The 21952-nt window shown below is 33.1% G+C and overlaps 1 long non-coding RNA gene and 1 pseudogene across 1 annotated transcript; both read left to right on the top strand.

The window, feature by feature from the left end:
* Positions 1 to 433: 433 nt before the first annotated feature.
* On the top strand, positions 434 to 552 carry LOC111736689 (annotated as a pseudogene).
* A 13981-nt stretch (positions 553 to 14533) lies between these two features.
* Positions 14534 to 21530, top strand: LOC111736638. Its single transcript, XR_002779223.1, has 3 exons — positions 14534 to 14595; positions 19301 to 19351; positions 21382 to 21530. It is a non-coding gene; the product is annotated as an uncharacterized LOC111736638 (long non-coding RNA).
* The last annotated feature ends 422 nt before the right edge of the window (positions 21531 to 21952 follow it).

Below are 21952 nucleotides of genomic sequence, written 5' to 3'. Positions count from 1 at the left end.
TCTGGCAACCCTCAAAATGTTCTCTGTATCTATGAGTTTACTTGTTTTTTTTTGCTTATTTTGTCCCTTAGATTCCACATATAAATGAAATCATATGGCATTTGTCTTTCTCTATCTGACTTACTCCACACAGTGCAATACCCTCTACATCATCCATCCATGTTGTTGCAGATGGCAAGACTTTATTTATGTATGTATTTATTTATTTGGCTGAGTAATATTCCATTGTATATATGTACCACCTCTTTCCACTGATGGACATCCAGGCTGCCTCCATATCTTGGCTGTTGTAAATAATTCTGCAATGAGCATATGGATGCACATGTCCCTTCAAAGAAGTATTTTGAATGTATTCAGATAAATACCCTGAAGTGAGATTTCTGGGTCCTTCTTTGCCTCTTGTTTGCCTTCGTTTTAAAATCTATTTTGTCTAATCTATAGCCATGCTACTCTGAACAAGCCCAATCCCATCTGATCTTGGAAACTAAGCAGGGTCAGGCCTGGTTAGTACTTGGATGGAAGACCACCTGAGAAGACCAGGTGCTGTAAGCATAAAAAGTAAAAAATTAAGGGATTGTAAACTGACAAGGTCCTTATAATCTGTGAGGTCAACCAAGGGTTGCCTCACCAAAAAAATAAAATAAAATAAAATAAAATAAAATAATAAAGTCTATTTTGTCTAAGTATTGCTAACCCAGATTTTTTTTACTTTCAGTCTGTGTGTGTTTTTTCATCTGAAGTGAGTCTCTTATAGACAGCATATGCAAGGGTCTTGTTTTCTTATCTCTTTAGCTATCTTAATTTTGATTGGAGCATTTAATTCTTTCATTTTATAAACTTATTCATTTTATAATTAAAAATTTGCACACTTTGGCCAACAGTTACTCATTTTTCCTTCCCTCCAGTTTCTGGAAATCACCATTCTACTCTCTATTTCTATGAGCTTGATTTTTTTTTTTTTTTTTTTTTAGATAAATATAAATGATACCATTTGTCTTCCTCTGCCTAGCTTATTTCATTTAGCCTAATGTTTTCCAGGTTGATCCATGTTGTTACAAATGGCAGGACTTCTTTTTTTATGGATGAATAACATTTCATATATTATATCACATAATATATTGATAGTATATACATATCACATTTTCTTTATTCATTCGTCAACAGACTTGTGTCGTTTCTACGTCATGGCTATTGTGAATACTGCTTCAATGAACATGGGAGTACAAATGTCTCCTTGAGATACTGATTTCATTTTTTTCAGTTAGAGAAGTGGAATTGCCAGATCATGTGGTAGTTCTATTTTTGACTTTTTGAGGAACTCTCATATTGTGTTCCATAGTGGCTGTACCAATTTACATTCCTATTAATGATGTACAAGTGTTCCCTTTCTCCATGTTTTTCCAACATTTGTTCTCTTGACTTTTTGATAATAGTCATCCTAATATGTATGAGGTGATGTCTATCTCATTTTGATTTTGATTTCTGTTTTTCTGAAGATTAGTGATCTTGACCATTTTTTCAGTAGCTGTTGGCCATTTATATATCTCTGGAAAAATGTCTATTTAGGTCCTCTGCCCATTTTTAAATCAGATTATTATTATTTTTGCTACTGAGTTATATGAGTACCTTATACATTTTAGATATTAACCCCGTATCAGTGGTTTACAAAAAATTTTCTCCTATTTTGTAAGTTGCCTTTCCATTTTGTTGATTTTTTTTTTTTTTTTTTGCTGTGCAGAAACTTTTTAGTTTTATGTAGTCTACTTGTTTTTTTTTTTATTTTGTTGTTTGTCCTTTTGATGTCATATCCAAAAAAATCCTTATGAGACCAATGTCAAGGATCCTTTCCCCAATGTTTTCTTCTTTGAGTTTTATAGATTCAGGTCTTACATGTAAGTCTTTAATCTGTTTTGAGTTAATTTTTGTTGGTGGTTTAAAATAGGGGTCCAGTTTCATTTTTTTTTTTTGCATGTAAATATCCAGTTTTCCCAGCATTATTTATTGAAGAGACTATCCTTTCTCCATTGTGTATTCTTGCACTCTTGTTAAAGATTAATTGACCATATACACATGAATTTCTTGCTGGGCTATGTATTCGGTTCCATTGGTCTATCTGTCTCTTTCAATGCTAGTACCACACTGTTTTGATTATTATAGCTTTGTTGTACAGTTTGAAATCTAGAAGTGTGATGCCTACAGTTTTGTTCTTTCTCAAGATTGCATAGGCTATTTGGATCAATTTCCCCAGTGATACTTTCTGTAAAGTTATTCTCCAATTTTTGCTTTACTCTGTTGCAGTAGACCCTTAATTGGACTATTGAGCCCTTCCAGGGCTATTTTTGTTCATGACTAGATCTTTAATTTTTGTTTTATGTGGTAGAACAAAGGCTAGTATATCCTACTTCACCACTTTGCTGATATCCTTGCTGGGTAATGTTATAAAGATAGATGAACAGTATTTTTATTACGGTGTCTAGTTTTTTATAATTATTATATATGAAACCACTGATGGATATTTAATATGTAATATAATGTATATAAATAACATAAAATATATGTGTTGTGGATTCACACATTCTTTTAACAGATATTGATTAAACACCTACTATATGCCATTGCAGTGTTACAAAGTAATAACTGTTAGGAAAATAGGAAGAAAAAACTAACAGGTAAATTCTGCAGCACTTAAAGTTGCTTCTTTATAGAGAATTTCTAGAGACCCTGATTTCTGAAAACATTCTGTCATTGACATTTGCTAGATTGATACTTGTCCCAAACAAGCTGAAAAATGCCCTCTACTAGAAGACATAGATTTACCATGTCTGTACTGATTCCAGCCTGTTTCCATGGGGCACCCTTAAGGGGTTAGGTTTGGCTTAGGGAGGATGCAGTTTAGGAGTGGGAGGCGAGGGTGCATATGAAGAAAGTACCTACTGTTTTGAGGAACTATTCACTTTGTTTTCCCTTAGTAACTTTATCCCAAAATTGCACTTACATTTTGGAAATTTTTCTTACTTCCAAGTACCTTGTTTTCACTTTTTGGAGACAGAGAATCATGAGAAATTTCAAACTAGAAGGAAGAATATAAACCTTTGACTTTTATTCCATAATGTCTGTCAGTGCTTGAAGTTATGAATGTTCCCATTTCTGACACTTATAAATTATTTAGGCATAGAGAATATTATTTTAACATTCACTGAAAAATCTGACTGTTTTTCTTACCCCCTCTTTTAGTCATTCATTTATTCATTCAATATTTAGAAAGCAAAAGAATTGCAGTAAGCACAGTTAATCAATTTCTTTGTCCATCTATACTTCTGAGGAAAATCAATAAGTACATTATTTTTCATATTTTCTTATTTTTCATTTAGTTTTAAAAAAGTTTTTTTTGAGCACCTACTACGTGCTGCTTGGAATAGAGTACAGAAAGAGGAATATGCTAAGGTCTTAGTGTGTAAGAGTTCATTATTCATGAATACAACATCCTGGCTCAATTTGTATAATGTTATAAAAATGCTATATGGTTCTTATAAAATTGGAAAGCATCACTGCTTTTAATAGGTTGCAACCAATGTTATATAAGCAAACCTGTCATGGTAATGAAAATTTATATTACTGTATAATATTAATAGTACAACTAACTAGTGCTCAAACTTTAGAATCACATGGAAGGCTAGTTACAACACAGATTGCAACCTCATCCCCAGAGTTTCTGACTCAGTGCATCCAGGGTGTGATATAAGAATTTGTGATTCTAACAAGCTATTAGATGCTGTTAATGCTGCTGGTACTGGAAACACACTTTGATTAAATCAAGGCTACACAAACTAAAGCCATGGGTTAAATCCAGCCACCACTTGGGTTTATTTTTGTAAATAAAGATTTATTAGAACACAGCCTTACCCACTCCTATTGTCTATGGGTGCTCTTGTGCTACTGTGACAAAGTTATGTAGTTATGACAGAAAAGACCTTATGACCCACAAAGCCTAAAATAGTTACTATCTGGACTTATAGGAAAAAAATTGCTAACCTCTGATTTAAATGGTCATTGTGTTATCATCTGGGATTCTGATTTGAAATTATGTCTGTGATTTTTTTTGTAGAACATTATCTTGATAATCACAAATCCAAAGCAAGGATTATTGGCTTAAAGCTTTTTGGGGGTACTTACCATACAGATTTAAGAATGAAACAAAATGGTTCCAGAAAGTGTTGATTGAAGAGTAAAATAGAAATTCCTTTTTACATCTCCAGAGAGTGACTATGCGAGTAAGAAAAAAAAAGGATAAATAATACAGTTTAAGGGGTAAATTAGGTTGAAGACCAGACCTAATTATATTATTTGAAATATCAACTTAAAAATTCTAGATGTTCAATATTAGCTGGTATCGGTTGATAAGAATATAGGGAGAATGGCTATTTTTACAATATTTTTTCCTGAGGTTAATAATGGTAACTTTCACTTCTCTCACAGTAAGGGTGTTTATAAAGTACCTGTTGAAATAATATCAGGGTTGAAATTTATTCTTTTTAAATTGATCAGAGACTTCGGAAATAGCATAGTCAATATCTAGATTACAATTAATTCACAGGAAAAGTGAATTAATATTTTAAATATTTTTGGAAGTCTTTCTCCAAATATGCCTTTGGTTTATGCATTCTGTGGGGCTTTGATTTAGAACTGCATTACTTGTGCAGAGAGGTAGTGAAGGAACCTGTATTTTTGGTTGATGCAGATCCCTGCCGAGATGGTGAAGTTCCTGACCCCTCAGCTGACTGCCTTTCCCAAATGCAGCAGAGCTAGAGCAGGGACTACATATTGTTCCTACAGACTTAAGGTAAAGCAAAATTTTATCAACCTCGATACTATTCACTTAAAAAAATATATTTTTTAAAAAATAGAAACAGTAGTTTCAGTTTTGTGATTTCTTTTTTGTTTTTTGTTTTTTTTCAAAACAGACTTTTCAATAATTTCCACTGGAACATGAATTAAAGACAAATGTGAAAGCAATAAAATTACAAAGATAGAAAAACATCAAACTTTAAATCACGGAAAGTTGAAAGAGAAATAACACAGTCTCTACAGTTATCCCCAGTGAACTTGATAGTAAGGAGCCATGAATATATCCAAGGTAAAAAAAACATCAAAACTGCCAAGAGCACAACTTCTACATGCCTATTTTAAGTGTAACTCTTAATACTTGAGATGCAAGTAAGGCTAGACCTTATTGTCCTGATATAGACTAAGTGTTCCTTCGAAATTCCTATGTTGAGCCCTAGCTCCCCAATGTAATTGCATTCGGAGATAGAGCCTTTATAGAGATAATTAAATTTAAATGAATGAAGTCATAAGCGTGCGACCCTAAACCCATAGGACCGGGGTCCTTCAAGTAGAGGAAGAAATACCAAAAATCTCTCTCGTTCCTTGTGCTTTGCACAGAGAAAAGGCCATGTGAGGACACAGAGAGAAGGTGGGTATCTGTAAGACAGAAAATTAAGTCTCACCAGAAGCCAACTTTGCTGTACCTTGATCTTGGACTTCTAGCTTTTAGAATTGTGAGAAAATAAATGTCTGTTGTTTAAATCACCCATCTGTAGTATTTTGCTAGGACAGTCTGAGCAGAATAATACATGCTTGTTGTGCAAAATGGCCTTAGCAATAATCAAACGCAACCATTGTTCTTGCAAAGCTATTAGAAAACAAACTGTTACTATTTTAAAGAAAAGGTGTCAGAATTTTTGTATCAAAATAGAAAAAAAAAAATGAGAAGACTTGGCTAGAGGAATAGAAGTAGACAAACAAGAAAATAACAGTATGATTTTGCCCTAAGAGATGGGAGTTTAGTCGAGGTATGGAGAAATAATTGCCTTTTATTTCTTTTTCTTGTCTGATGGCCGTGGCTAGGATATCCAATATTATGTTGAATAAAAGCAGCAAAGGTGGACATCCTTGTCTTATTCTTGATCTTAAGGAAAGTGCTTTTAGCATTTCCCCATTGAGTATGATGTTAGCTGTAGGTTTGTCATAATATGACCTTTATTATGTTGAGGTGTGTTCCCCCTATTCCTTCTTTGACATGATCATATGATTGTTATCCTTCATTTTGTTCATGTGGTATGTTATGTTAATCCATTTGTGACTATTGAACCACCTTTGCATCTCAGGAATAAATCCAACTTGATCATAGTGTATGATCTTTTTAATGTCTTGCTAAATTCAGTTTGCTAATATTTTGTTGAGGATTTTTGCATCTGTGTTCATCAGGGATATTGGTCTATAATTTTTTTTTTTTTTGTAATGTCTTTTTCTGGTTTTAGAATCAAGTGGTCTTGTAAATGAGCTTGGGAGCCTTCCTTCCTCTTGAATTTTTTGGAGTAGTTTCAGAATGGTAATCATTAATTCTTCTTTGAATATTTGGTAAAATTCACATCAAGTCAAGGACTTCTGTTTGTTGGGCGTTTTTTGATTTGATTTCGTTAGTAGTAATAGGTCTGTTCATATTTTCTGTTTCTTCTTGATTCGGTCTAGGAAGATTGAATGTTTCTAAGAATTTATGCATTTCTTCCAGGTTGTCCAATTTGTTAGCATATAATTGTTCATAATATTTTCTTATAATCCTTTGTATTTCTGTAGAGTCAATTGTCACTCTCCTTTTTCATCTCTGATTTTATTTACTTGGGTCCTCTCTCTTTTTCCTTGATGGATCAGGTTAAAGGTTTACTGATATTGTTTATCTTTTCAAAGAATGAGCTTGGTTTCATTGATCTTTTGTATTGTTTTATTGACACTATTTCATTTATTTCTCCTCAGATCTCTATTATTTCCTTCCTTCTACTCACTTTGGGCTTTGTTGGTTGTTCTTTTTCAAGTTCCTTTAGATGTAAGTTTAGATTATTTATTTGAGATTTTTTTTGCTTCTTGAGTCAGGCCTGTATTGCTATGAATCAACCTCTTAGGACTACTTTTGCTGTGTTCCATAGATTTATGTTGTGTTTTCATTTTAATTTTTCTCAAGTATCTTTTGATTTCTTCTTTGATCTCATTGTTAACACATTCATTGTTTAGTAGTATGTTTTTAGCCTCCAAGTGTTTATATGTTTTTTAGATTTTTTTCTTGTAGTTGATTTCTAGTTTCATAGCATAGTGGTAGGAGGAGACACGTGATATGATTTCAATCTTAAATTTATTGAGACTTGTTTTGTGGCCTAACATGTGGTCTTATCTTAGAAAATGTTCCATGTGCACTTGAAAAGAATGTATGTTCTGCTGCTTGGGGTGAAATGCTCTAAAAATATCAATTAAATCCATCTCGTCTAATGTGTCATTTTAGGCTGGTGTTTTCTTGTTGATTTTCTGTCTGGAAGATCTGTCCCTTGGTATCAATGAGATGGTAAATTTCCCTATTATAACTGTATGGCTGTTGATCTTTCCTTTTATGTCAGTCAATATTTACTTTATATAATTAGATGCTCCTATGTTGAGTGCATAAATGTTTACTAGGGTTATATCCTCTTGTTGGATTGATTCCTTTGTTATTATAAAATGTCCTTTTTTGTGTCTTATTATAGCCTTTCTTTTAAAGTCTATTTTGTTTGATATAAGTATTATTACTCCAGCTTTTTTTTTATTTCCATTTGCATGAAATATCTTTTTCCATTTCTTCACTTTCAGTCTGTGTGTGTCTTTTGATCTAAAGTGGGTTTCTTGTAGATAATATACGTATGGTCTTCTTTTCTTATCTATTTAGCTACTCTATGTCTTTCAATTAGAGCATTTAATCCATTTACATTTATAGTGATTATTGATAGGTATCTAAAAAGTTATTGCCATTTTATTATTCATATTTATAGGTTTTTCCTCCCCTTCTTCTTCTTAAAGAGGTCCCTTTAACATTTCTTGAAATACTGATTTGCCGGTGATGAACTCCTTTAGCTTTTTCTTATCGGGGAGGGAAGCTGCATTTCTTAATGGAGTTTTTTGGGAATATTTAGTTCTAGATGGCCAGAAGATTGAGATTCTTTTCCCTTGCTGGCTGGCAGTGGGGGTCATTCACAGCTTCTACAGACTGCCTGTATTTGCTGGTTCAAAACCCTCCATCATTCAAGCCAGCAAAGGCAAATCAGGTCCTTCTCATAGTTTGAATCTCTTTGACTTCCTCTTCTCTTTCAACTCTCTTGCTTTATTCTTCTACCTTTCTCTTTGGCTTTTGAGATTTCATGTAACTACATTGGGTCAACCCTATTTTAAAGTCAGCTGATTAGGGACCTTAATTCCATATGCAGAGTTCCTTCACAGCAGTAACCTAGATTCATGTTTGAATAACCTATTGATGGGAATCTTTGCTAAGGGGACATCTTTAGAATTCTACTTACCACAGGTAGTGTCAGTGGTCATGCTATGTGTAGGGGAAATTCAGAACTCTGATCCAAAATGTCTAATAGCTGAACTTGAGACTACTGAAATTGTCATTGCAATGCCTGTCACTAACACCAATCTTTTTGCCATCACTGCAGTGATAGCTATCACAGGAGGGTATTTAGAGAAAGCTCATTTTAGTTTTACTCTTTCCTTTTGCAGCCTTCTTGTCCTGGGACTCAGGCAGGAGTCTTTGGGCATTTGGCCAGAGAACAATCTAATATAAAAATACTATGTATCATTTTTTTCCCTCTGACAACAATCCTTTATCCTTGAAACAATTTTCTACACCTCTATGTTTTCTCCTCTAAGAATGAGTTCTCTAGAAGTCTTCTTGGACTATAGACTCCTGCCATTCCTACCTCCTAGTACCACCTCCTAATACGTTTGCTTAGATATATCCAAGTCTTAGGATAAATATAGATATAGTTAAAACTGAAATCCTTGTTAGACCATGCTGCAAAGATATACACTGGAATTTGCATTTTCCTCAGATTTTGGGTGTAATTTATTTGTATTTTCTAATTCATGGTTTTTTGAGAATTCGAAGGCCTCTCCATGATTTGTACAAATTCCCCTCCAGCTTACTTCCTTGTGGTCCTGTCTCTCCTTTCTCCTATATATTTGTGTGTGTATCAATTAGTATGTATCAATCTGTTGATACATAGTGTGTATCAATCTGTTGATACAAGTGTGTATCAATCTGTTACACACTTGCTCGTAGCAGTGTGTAACAGAAACGCAACAGCAGTGACTCAGTCAAGTTAGGGATTATTTTCCTCGGTCTAACTTTACAGCGTCGTCATTGTCTCCACCTCTTTTCTTCTTTCTGTTCCTCTGTCCTCAACATACAGCTTTTATCCTCCTGGTTGCAAGATGGCTGTTTCACCTTCAGTCTCCCGACTACACTTTTAGTAGGAAAAAAATAGAAGGAAGAGCTGAAGAGTCACTTATAGAATGAAAGCCAAATCGCCAGCAGTTTTTCAGTTATATTTCATTGTTGTATGTTGTGTACCTGGACACATTTAACCTTAAAAAAAAAGTTCTGTTAATTAAGAAGAAGAGCACATGGTTATTATGCTAACAGGTATTAGTAGCAGCTGCCATAGTGAATTCCTCCTTACTTGTGATTTAAACTAGCTTGAGCAAACAGGCCTGTCATTCATTAGTTTACACCAAAGATCATTCTACACAAAACATTTCAAGAGTTTAATAATTTTACTGAAAAGCTAAGAGGTCTTGAAGTATGAGGTAGTTTCTCAAACGTCTTGCTAACTCCACATGCTAATCTTCTCCTCATTTCACATGACCTGGGCCACTCCATCAAATACAGAATTCCTAAGATGAATGCCTATGCCAGCCATCAATACAGTTAATTTTTCACTCTGCTACATATATTGTGCTTTGATGTAAAATATATAATATTTTACATAAAGGAAATATTCATGCTCTACATTTATAATGTTAAAATAATGTTGTTTCCCACATTCCTATGATTTCAATCTCCAGGAAGTCAATATCACCATCCATATTGAGAAAATCTGTTGTCATGCTGTGAGGAATCAGAGCTTTAAAACTATTCTTCTGGGCTTCAACAGATTCCTAAAATCCAGTAGGGTCGTAGCAGCTTGACAGAATAGAATCTAAAGCTATTACATGAGAAATTAGGAGACTGGGTCCTGTATTTTTGCTTTAACACTAAGAACAATTACTGTAAGAAATTAGAAGAGTCTGTTCTGTTTTGATTCCCATATGCCTCTTCTATAGAATGGAGTTGGGCGGGATAATCTTTAAGGTCCAAAAAAGTTCTGAAATTTGAGGGCAAAAATGCTTATAATCAGCCATTATTTTAACAGAGATGGGGACTATAAGAAAAGGAAGATGGAAACAGGAGGAGAGAGTGGTAGAGAAGCAGAGAGCCAGGTAAAGAGAGGCAAAGAAGGAAGGAAAGAAATAATGAGGGGAGGTGAGGAACATCTAACCTAGACCCGCAAACGGTTATAACCTAATAGTAGGCAGTACCAAAGGGAAAATGTAACTACCTCACACTCCACATTTGGCTGTGGGTAGGCAGTTCTGTCTTGTTTTTAAAGGAGCAGCAAAAGGTCAATCTACCTGGGAGAACTGGATACTCTCACTTTCACTTGTGTGCCATATTGCGTGATGTTTCCTCAGCGTGAAGACACTTGTTCATATCAACACATTCCCCGCTCTTTCACTGTGCCTGGCTTATCCTTAACTACCCTTCTAAGCTTGGCACAGGAAGCACTACCTCTGTGGAGGAACTTTCACCTCTGTGCTCTCTGCCCCAATTCATACATGTTTTATGTTGTGTGCTTTTTCTGTGTGTTCTTATACTTTCTGTTATCTTCCACCTGTATCTTTATATACAGGTATATTTATTTATTCATTTTATAAGATGTTAAATCAGCTGAGATTACAAGGTAGATATTATGAAAGAAAGCGTTGTTGTAGATAATAGGGTCGAAGATAGTTGCTTTCAAGAACTGAATAGTCTATCAGGAAATAAATTAAAGGGAAATATAAACGCTATAAGATATGTACACAATTCCACGGGAGCAAAGAGGAGAGGGATGTAAATAAACATAAGGAGTTAGAGATGGCTTTCCAGAGAAGTCTCCTAAGTTCAGACCCAAAGAATAAGAATTATCTAGCAAAAGAGAAAGTACAAATGGACATGCCAAGCAGAGGGCACAGCATAGGAAAAGAAGAGAGGCCTGGCATAGCTTGGGCTGTGAGAAGTCATTGTGGCCACAGGAGAGGGCTTTCCTGGCAAAGGTAGTCCAGGGATGTTCATATGGTCATGTGCACCGAGTTCAAGTGCCTCCTAAAAATTATGGAAGCCACGGAGAGGTTTAAAGTAGGAGTTTGACATGATAATTCACATATGGATGCCACAAAAATGCCTTTGGTTTTCTTTTGAACTGTCGACTTAAAAAATTCATATTGAATTAAATTCATATATTTCTTCTTACCTATTAGACAATGAATTTCTTTGAAAGCAGTGACAATGTTTTATTTGTATCTCTTCACTTAGCAAAGCTGCTACACATGGCAGATAGGCATAAATATCTGCTGAATGAATAAATAAATGAATAAAAACATGAATAGGGGAAGTTGAATGGAAAGGAAAGTGAGTTTGTTAAGTGATATTCAGAAATGCTGTTAAACCGCAAATTGAAAGAAAAAGGCTGATACTTCGGTGTCTCTAAAAGCTAAACTGATGCCTCCTAACTCTGAAGCTGCAGTGGCTTGAGACATGGAGCTATTTTTCAATGTTTTAAATCTCAAAAGTAAAAATACTTTTATAATATCATGAATAGAAATTATGAAATTTAGAGGAGACGAACAGGAATTGTTAAAAGGTATTTTCTTCCTAAAACTAATATAATACGTAAGTGCTAATATGTAACCAGTATTTAATCAGCAAACTATGATGTTAATAACATGATTTTCACCCTATTCAAGTCTATTTCATTTTACTTCAATCCTTTTTTATTGACATATAATTGCATACAATATCCTTTTAGTTTCATGTATACACCATAGTGATTCAATATTTATATACATTATGAAATGATCTTCACAGTAAGTCTAGTTACCATCTGTCACCATAAAGTTATTACAATATTATTGGCTATATTCTCTATACTGTACATTACATTCCCATGAGTTATTTATTTTATAACTGGAAGTTTGTAACTCTTAATGCCCTTCACCTATTTCTTCCTTCCCCCTCGATCTCTCCCCCCAGTCTTCCCCGCCGGTAACCACCAGTTTGTTTCCTATATCTAGGAGTCTGTTTCTGTCTTGTTTTGTTTGGTCATTTGTTTTGTTTCTTTTTGGATTCCACATATAAATGAAATCTTATGGTATTTGTATTTGTCTGACTTATTTCACTTAGCATAATACCCTCTAGGTTCATCCATGTTGTCTCAAATGGCAAGATTTCATTCTTTTCTATGGCAGAGTAGTATTCCATGACATATATGTACCACATCTTCTTTATCTATCCATCTATAAATAAACACTTAGGTTGCTTCCATGTCTTGGCTATTGTAAACAATGCTGAAATGAATATAGGGGTGCATATATCTCTTCGAATTAGTGTTTTTGTTTTCTTCAAATAAATACCCAGAAATGATATTGCTGGATTATATGGTAGTTCTATTTTTAATTTTTTGAGGAATAACATAATTATTAATTAAGGGAAAAAAATCCTTGGCTAGGTCAGGGACATTCTTGAGATAAATATCTATGTCTACATTTTACATACCATTTAAATTTCTAGATTTTAAACCAACTATACCACCCATCCTGTGCCACTAATGTGAGAGTGTCTAGGATTAAGTAGTAACCAGCTTCCATACTTAAAATTTTATTCATATTTTGGGAAGAGGAAATACATGTGAAAATATTAAGTGGAAAGCTGCTGTAAACTCTTTTAATTAATGATGTCAATGGGAAATCTAGTTATTCAAGACCATAAATCACTAAGATTGAGCCACATATTTAGTGTCATAAGATAAACTACAGGCCTATTTCTTAGAGAATAAACAGTTTCAAGGTAACCAGTCTTGCAAGTTCACACTTAAAAAATACAACAAATTTTATATGTAGTTTTAATATTTATTACAGGGACCTTGAAATGCTTTTCGGATGGATTAATCCTCATAACCTCTGTGGGGAAGATGGCAAGTATTGTCTTCGTCTTATAGAGTGAAAAATTGAGTCATCTCAAGGTATTGGCTTGTCTCCAGTTAGCAAAATGGAACATGAAGGTTAAGAAAAAAAGCACCTTAAATCTGCTGCCTCTTGGTTTAGAGCTTCAGTCACTAAAGTTTGGCAGCCATCTTGATTATAAAATTATAAAATTTATTCCCTCTTGAAATTTATTCTTGGCAGATGTTTCCCTATCAGTAAATTTCAAAATGTATGCTGCTCAGGGAAGAAACACTTTTTCTCTTAGGATTTTCCCCAGTTGAATTTAAAAATGCTGATAGTAAAAAACAACTTTGCTGCTTCATTTTTGAAAAATTAAATGAGTTTATCATTTAACAAAGCCTACATTTTAAAAACCTACTCTTCAAGCTAATATTTTTGTTTTTTAAAAATTAATTACTTTTATTATAATATCTAATAAATATATCATGCATTCATATAAAGCTATAAATATGATATATATATGGTGTAAAGATATATGCATGATGCAAAAATATTGTAAAACAAACAGCCATGTACCCACATTCCAGCTTAGGAAATACATTATAAGTAACTTTGAAGCTCTCTTTCTTCATCCTCAAGGTTAAACACTGAATGGTATATTTATCATTTCTTTAATTTTCTGTATAGCCTTGCTATGTCTAAACATATCTCTGAAACAGAAACAGCATATTGTTGAGTTTTGTTTGTTTTTGAACTCTATATAAATGGAATTATACTGTATAAATATTTTTGTGATTTATTTCTTATGTCATTTTAACTCTATGCTTAATTTCATTATGTATATACCATAATTTATTTTTTCATTATTGTGTTCATTTTCATTTCTATTATTATTATTAATTATGATGATGATGATGCCATTATAGACAAGAATGCTATGGAAATTTCTGGAAGTAATTCTTAGCTTGGGTTCCCCCAAGAGCACACTTGGTCTACTTGTATGATAGTTTATTTGGAAAGTGATCTTAGGGAGCAAGAGTAAGGAACCAGGAATGTGAAACAGAGGAGAGGAATCCAATAGAGGATGCTGTCTATAATAGACTGAATGTTTTATGTCTCCCAATCCATATGTTGAAGCCCTACCCCCCAGTGTGACTGTATTTGAAATGGAGCCTCTAAGGAAGTAATTAAGGTTAAATAAGGTCATTAGAGTGGAGTTCTGATACAATAGGATTTAGTGTCCCTATGAGAAGAAATACCAGAGAGCTTCTTTCTCTCTCTCCTCACTTGTGAAGACACGTCAAGAAGATGGCTCTTTAGGAACCAGGAAGAGAACTCTCACCAGGAACCAAATATGCCAGCACATTGCTCTGTGACTTCTAGCTTCCAGAACTGTGAGAGAAGAAATTTTTGTTATTTGAGTCACCTACTGTGGTATTGTGTTATGGCAGTCTGAACAGGCTAAGACATCATCCATTGCGGTGAGCAAAGGTTTGTTTTTATCTATGATTTTTGTATCTTTAGGTCTTACATTTAGATATTTTCTCCATTTTGAGTTAATGTTTGTATGTGTTGTAAGGTATGGGTCCAACTTCATTGTTTTGCATGCGTATATCCAGCACCATTTGTTGAAACACTATTCTTTTGTCATTGAATTGTTGTGCCACCCTTGTCGAAAGTCAATTGACTGAACTGTAAGAATTTATTTGTAGAGTCTCATTCTATTCCACTGATCTATTTCTATCCTTTTGCCAGTACCATACTGTCTAGATTACTGCAGCTTTATAGTAAGTTTTGAAATTGGGAAGTCTGAGTCTTAGTTTTTATTCATCCTTTTCAAGGTTGTTTTGGCTATTCTGGATCCCTTGCATTTCCATGAATTTTAGGATCAGCTTGTCGATTTCTGTAAGAAAGCTATTTGGGACTTTGATAGGGATTGCATTAAATCTTTAGATTATTTGAGAGGAGTATTCCCATGTTAACAATAGTAAGTTTAGTAAGTTTTCCATCCTTAAGCAAGGTGTCTTGCAATTTATTTAGGTCTTTTTTTATTTCTTTCAACGATGTTAGTTATTTTCACTATAGTTTTTACATTTCTTTTCTTAAATTTATTCCTAAATTAATTCTTTCGATGATATTGAAATGGAATTTTTCTTAATTTTATTTTTTTAAACGACATCCTCTGATTTTGTATGAGGATATTCCTAACCTCATTGAATGTATTGTGAAATGCTACCTTCTCTTCGATTTTTTTGGATGCGTTTGTTAATGATTGTCATTAATTCTTATTTAAACATTTAGTGGAATGGGAATTGTGACTAGATCATGTCTCTGCATGTTCTATCCATTTTAGAAAGCGGGGTGTTGAAGTTTGCATTATTATTGTTGAATTGCCTATTTATCTCTTCAATTCTGTATTAGGTCTCTTTTGTTCCTTGTTTCTTCTAATAGTGTCTTCTTTTGTTCCTCGTTTCTTCTATTAGTGTCTTCTTTTGTGTTATATAGATATTTTCTAATATAACTATTTTCATTGCTTTGTCATATATATATATATGAGAAAGTGCAGATTACAATTATCACCTTAATTTATAACAATTTAGTTTAGATTAATATGCATTTAATCTCAATACTGTATAAAAACTGTCCTCTCATATTGCTCCATTTGTTCTTCCCTCCCTTGTGTTATTATTTTCATTGAAATCACATCATTATACATTATAAGTCCATCAACACAGTTTCATAATTATTGTTTATGTAGTTTTTTAAGTATGATGAGAGACAAAAAAAGAAAAAACCCAAATACATTGATATTGTCTTTTATATTTACTTATATAGTTACTTTTATCAGTGCTCTTTCTTTCTTTGTGTGGATTAGAGTTAGTCTAATGTTTGTTTGTTTGTTTGTTTTCAGTCTGAAGGTATTTCTTGTAAGGATAGTCTGCTAGCAACAAATCCTTTTATTTTTTGCTTTCCTGGGAGTGCCTTAATTTCTCCTTTGGCTTTTGAGTATTTGTTTTGCTGAATCTATAACCCATTTCATAGTCTTTTTTCTTCCAGCACTTTAAATATTATGAAGGTTTGTGGCTTCATAATTTCTGATGAGAAGTTAGCTGTTGATCTTACCAAGGATCCCTTGTACGTGATGAGTTGTTTCTCTGATGCTGCTTTTTAAGATTCTCTCTTTGTCTTTTGATAATTTGAGTATGATGTGTCTAGGTATAGATCTCTGAGTTTATCCTACTTTGAGCTTTTGAGATTCTTATATTTGTAGGTTAATGTTTTTTTCAAATTCGGGATGTTTTCAGCCATTATTTCTTCAGATATTTTTTTCTGCCTGTTTCTCTCTGTCTTATCCTTCTGGGCATTCATTATGCATGTGCTGGCATGCTTGATGGTGTCCAACAGTTATGCGAGTCTTTATCATTTTAAAAATTGTTTTCACTTTCTGTTCCTCAGACTGGATAATCTCAATGGACGTATTTTTAAGTTTGCTAATTATCTCAAATCTGCTCTTGAGACCATCTAGTAAATTTTTTATTTCAGATATTCTAATGTACTTATTTACAATCTTATTTTCTCCATCAGAAAGTAAGCTATTAAGAAGAAGAATGTGGTCATATCTTTTTTTTTTTAATCTCTAGCATTTAGTGTCTAGGATATTGCCGGTGTTCTATGAATACATTTGAATTAGTATGTGAAGTATAGTGAATAAATATGAAAAAGGCTCATATCCAAATACTGTATACCATGCAAACACAGCTAGACACAGAGTATTCTCTGGGGAATTCCTATACCATTTAAAGAAACTGATACTTTTCAGTATATAAAATTAGTTCTAGAATAAATAGAAAGATTGTGAAATTCTTAATTTATTCTATAATAAATCTTATTCTATACGACAGAATAGTATAGCGGTCAGAGTGCCAACTTCTGAATGAGCCAGGCTGAGTTCAAATGCTTGCTCTGCCATTTACTAATTGTGTAGCTTTGGGGAAGTGGTCACTTTTAGGCTTAAATTTCCTCTACTAAAAATAAGAAGGTGTTGTAAGCATGAAATAACAAAGAAATTAACAGAAACCAGTTGGCATTGTTCTAGATACATAGGAAGCACTCAGTAAATCATTTATATATTACAACATTAATAAAATGATTAGGATTCCACTAGTAAGAAAACCATAGATCAACTTCATCACATGTATACAGACATAACATTCTTAAATAACATGCTATTTCATATGATTTAATAAGTAAAAAATATTTCCTTAGTACTAAATACATTTTTTCCAGAACTCGAAAATGTTTTAACATATGGGATTCTAATAATAGAACAAATTTCTTTGCTTCTGATCTTTTCTCTATATTTGGTATGATGTTGATAGCATTGTCAGATTACTTATCTTAAAATATTGTACTCATTGCTTCATTACTCTATAAGTTTTTTTCCTATTGAATTTGCATTATCTATAGAATCAAAGACTTAACTTGAATTCAAGCCCACATCTATATTCTGGTTCTGAGCACTTATTTAAAAATTCTTCTGATTATTTCTCCATGCTAACTTTGGTCCAGAAATAAAGAGGATCACCTTTCTCTTTCAAAATGTCCTCTCCTTTCTTGCCTCTTTGCTTTAGCTAGTGTTATACTATTCACCTCCAAATCTGTAACTTGAACCCTTTCCTTTGGATCATTTCTCTAAATCCGAGAACAGTCATATAACAATTATATTTTTGGCAAATTTTTCTGACTTTTGCAGTTATTGTCAGTTTAATACTTTATTATTACCTAAAGGAACTGTCATGTCCTTTTCTTCCACTAGATTTCAGTCTTCTATAGGAAAAGGGTCTAGTTATTTTTGTAGTCTCTATGCGCAGTGCTTATGGTTACTGAAGAAATATTTATTGATTTTAAAACCATCTTTACAAATCATACTTTGTAAAAGTTCAGTCTTAGCTACTAATCTTTTTCAATTAATGAGGAACCACTTGTCACTTTTTAGGGAACATAATGTGCTCTGATACAATGCATCTGTTTAAAGTTCTGTTATAAACCTAAAATTTTAACTATGTGCTATGTTCACAAGGTGAGTTTATCAAGGAGCAGATGTGTCTGTTCCACTGTTTGATGGTTGCCATAGAAACAAATGAATGGGGCTAAGTTATTAATTTGGTAATTTTAGGGTGGAGGAATGAAGACATTTAGAATGATATACTCTAAGCGATGTAAATTTAAACAGCAATTGTCGGAGAGAAAACTTAATTGAGGGAGAATAATTGCTGAAATTTTAATTGGGGGAGAGTGATATCTGTGGTCTTTCTATTTAACCAGTATAGAAAGTCTGGAGAGAGGAGAATGCTGATGAGATTGTTTTTTGATATCTACCCACCATTCTCCAGGAGTAGCTGTTTTGTGTGTGTCATATGGGACTGGGAAAGAAAAAGGAAATGAGAAAACGTTGACTATCTCTTTTTAGAAAGGATAAAACCAATATTTTTTGTAGCCACATAACACTAGAGTTCTGTATGTTACCTGACAACAGAAAGAGTGGAAAAAACTGTTCTGTTCTTAGCAAAGGATAGAACAAGCATTCAGTACAGCATCAATAATAATTGAGGATAAGTAAAATGGATGGTTAGTGTTCCATTCAGTTTCTTTTAAAATTTACTTCTTTAAAATATGCTTCACTCAGTAATGGCTATGTTTCTCTGATATAAAGAATTATTTAATGTAGATATGCATCACTTTGACCCTCTCCCAGATATCTTACATTACAGAAATGTGAATATCAGACCATAAAGATTTTAGAAGCTACCACTTATCTTGTGGCAGTATATATTAAACAAAGGCAAAGGAACTAAAAAAAAAACAAAACGTTTTTTGAATATTGAATTTGTGAGTCTATATCTGTTAGGTCATATAATCTCAGCATTCAGAAAACAGGTCAGGAAATCTATCTTATATTTAATCAAAATCTTTATATTTCAACCTTTATTACCAAGTGTGTCGGTGAAGAATGCGTCCTTCATCAGGATGGATTTACAATGCATAGATCCCTTCCAAGGCCCTGGGTGGGATCCTGGCATTGTGTCACATGGTTATATATTTTTGTTAAATTGCAAAAGTAAGTCATTTTAATTGCGGTCAGTTAAACTGCTATCACTTTGTATTCATATGCACTCTCTGCCATGTTTTTCCTTAGTGATGATGGTAGAATTGCTATGAGCATTTTTGGGATTCAGCTGAAAGGAAGGTGAGTATTGGATACATTTAGTTTGTGTGTAGTGGAACATACTTTTTTTATGGTTCACAGTCACTTGTTTATGTAGTCAATTGTTGCTACATAACAGTAGAATCGTTTCCAGGAATATTCCTATATACTACTCACTGGTGACTTACCTGGTGTCATGAAATAAAGATTTAGGGTCAGACATTTTAAGATGATATAAGTGTCCCATGGCACTTGCCACATAGATGGGAAATGAGAACAAATAAATGTTGAAGTGTTTGGAGCCCAAAGCTAATCTGTAGGAAAGTCTTCCATTTTTCAGACCCGTAAATTATAAGCAGGGAATTGGTTCTTACTAACATTTAGTCAAAATAGAAATTCTCCTCTATAAGAAACACTTGAAAATGAAGCATATAAAATTATTAATGCATCATGTATATTTTCCTTTTTGTTGGAATCACACAACGGCGAACTTCTTAGGATATCTGTTTTTAGATCATAAACCTGCGAGTACTAAAAATAGTGTATGTTTGTGTGAAGTCGTATATTTTTGCCCATCTTAATTTCAACAGTAAGAAACATTTTAACTGACAATGTAGAAGAAAGATTGAATTGTTTCTCTATTCTCTGTAAAACGATATTGGACCATTGTCATATAAAGAGGCAAAATGTAAGGAATATAAAAGTGTTAGAAAGTCAATAAAAACACTGTTTTTTGAATTTTTGATATTTGTGATATTTGTCAGTTTTTAATAATTTGTAATTTTTTTATGATTTCTTCTTTACCATTCTATAAAAACGTTCTTAAGTGCCAGGTTTGTTTTTCTTTTTCTTAAAACTGTCCCCCAAAGTATATAAGCTTAAGGTTCCACAAAATCTAGTTTTTTGCCTCTCTACTGTGTAATGATAGTTAAAACTTCTAATCAATTTAGTTTAAAAAAATCAGATGAGTCACTCAATTTTTTTTAAATGTATGAAAAAGCATAACTATTCTTCATATGCTGTAAAAGTCACTTATTTCCTATGCTGTAAAAGTCACTTATTTTTTTCTAAGAGCAATAATTCTAGTTCCTTTAAGCTTTCATTATATATTATATTATGTACACCGTCCTGGTCCAGTAGAACTTTCTGTGATGATAGAAATGCTTTATATACATGCTGTAGCTATTGAGGCTTGATATGTGGCTGAGGAATTGAAATATTAATTTTATTTCATTTTGATTAATTTGCATTTATATTCAACATAAACACATGTGGCTAGTAGCGCCCATATTGGACAACATAGTTTACACTCTTAATCAACTTTGGGATTAACTCGTCTTATCTGCATCTCTGTCTAGTCATTAAATATTAGATTTCTATGTCTTTATACAGCAAAGTCCTAACTCATGACTAACCTAATATATGTTATTCAGAAGGTTGTTTTTTATTTTTGAATAATTTCTCAAATTAAATATTCTTATATTCTGATGGTGCTGTGGGCATTTTTATAGACAGGTCCTTGTTTATTATGTTTATTGTTGGCCGATGCTGGAAAGCTTAGAAAGATTTATGGAAATTCCTCTTTCAAACATGCTTTTCAATATGGTAAAGCAGTAAGTCAAAGAATGCTTTATTTGGGGTAAAAGATGCATAGAATGCAATTAATAATGCATTCTTCTTATTTAAAAAAGAATTATGCTTACTAGAATGAGCTTAAAAAAAGTTCGACATATTCACCTAATGGAGACTTTCTGCTATATCAGAATTAATTTAACAGCTACAGCTAGATATTCTACATGCTCTACAAGTTTAGAGTGATACCCAAGGCAGATGGAGACATGACCTGTCCCCTGGAAGATGATTGTTTACACCCAAGAGCAATTCCTGGAATGTAACAGGAAGCCACATGTGACCACATAGCTGAGCTGGATATTTCTCCAGGCTTCCTGTTGGAGGAATGACTGTTTTTCATTCCCTGCCAGGCACAGAAGAAAATCACTCTGAAACCATACAGAAGAAAATACTTATTTAAAACAAATATGACTTTCTCATGTATATGATTTTTTTTACAGAATAATCTCCAGAAAACTATTACAACAACAGGAATTGGAAACCTGAACAAAACTTCAGAGAAATCAAGAGCAGTCTCGACATTGAAGTCCAGTATACTGCGAAATTACACCGAAATTCAATATTAGTATTGAAATGATTTCTCAGTCTTTAGGACCACGAAAATTTATAGAAGCCTATAAATTTGATTCAACACATATTTCATTGTTACCTTTTCTCTATTTTCATAATATTCTTATGTTTTTGTCTATTGTTTTCATGCCACATTGAAAGAATACAATGATTTTTCTCAAATATAGTACTTTGTGTGTATATAATGCTAGATATAGGGATAAAATTGAAATAGTGAGGCTACCATCTATTCTGTTTACTGTGTCCTTAAGGCAAGTGGATAATATGTTTTTTTTTCATTTTTTTTATTTAGCATGAACCTTAGTGCCAAGCGCACACAAATTCAGTTTACTTAAAAACAGAAGCATGATATCACAGAGTAATAAAAGCTTTTTTGGAGGCCAATGTTATTTCATCTTATGTTTTGATTTTATTCTCAGAGTGTGAGCATTTGCTAATCTT

This window comes from Pteropus vampyrus, unplaced genomic scaffold, assembly GCF_000151845.1.
Source record: "Pteropus vampyrus isolate Shadow unplaced genomic scaffold, Pvam_2.0 Scaffold21, whole genome shotgun sequence".
NCBI lineage: Eukaryota > Metazoa > Chordata > Mammalia > Chiroptera > Pteropodidae > Pteropus > Pteropus vampyrus.
The sequence above is the reverse complement of the archived record's forward strand: the minus strand, read 5'-3'. Positions and strand labels throughout refer to the sequence as shown.